We start from the raw sequence: 225 nt of genomic DNA on the forward strand, positions 1-225 counted from the left end.
TCCTTTAATCCCTAGAAATAAATACATGGAGCAGCCTCCATGTCAATGTGGTGGGGACCAATGGATGGTAAACAGGGAGCTTGAGATAAACACACAATGAAGCATTTAGTGGGCAGAGTAGGTCCCTTATTGCTTCTTTTGTGGAGCCGATACTTATATACAGTCGCCCCCAAAATAAATAAACACAACAGGGAAGTAGGGCTAAACAAAGGAGCAGCCAAGAGA

The sequence above is a fragment of the Xenopus tropicalis genome, chromosome 5 (assembly GCF_000004195.4).
Source record: "Xenopus tropicalis strain Nigerian chromosome 5, UCB_Xtro_10.0, whole genome shotgun sequence".
Lineage (NCBI taxonomy): Eukaryota > Metazoa > Chordata > Amphibia > Anura > Pipidae > Xenopus > Xenopus tropicalis.